We start from the raw sequence: 276 nt of genomic DNA, 5'->3' as shown, positions 1-276 counted from the left end.
TTCTTGTTGTTTTCCCCATCGTGTGAAAATAGTTTTATCAGAAACTTTTGTTTTTACTCTAATGGAATATATCACAAAAAAAAATGCAGGAAACTCATTAGAATCGGCAAATTAATGCATGGTTAGAATATGTGGTTTAAAGGTAATTAGAGTGAATAGACTCATGAATGGAGACTAGGAAAAGAAATAAAACGATAAATTGTGAAAGAAGTAAGGAATATTAGTAATAATGCCATCGGTAAAGAAAACAAAGCTAAAAAATAAGATGGAAAGGGG

This window comes from Penaeus monodon, chromosome 30 (assembly GCF_015228065.2).
Source record: "Penaeus monodon isolate SGIC_2016 chromosome 30, NSTDA_Pmon_1, whole genome shotgun sequence".
Lineage (NCBI taxonomy): Eukaryota > Metazoa > Arthropoda > Malacostraca > Decapoda > Penaeidae > Penaeus > Penaeus monodon.
The sequence above is the reverse complement of the archived record's forward strand: the minus strand, read 5'-3'. Positions refer to the sequence as shown.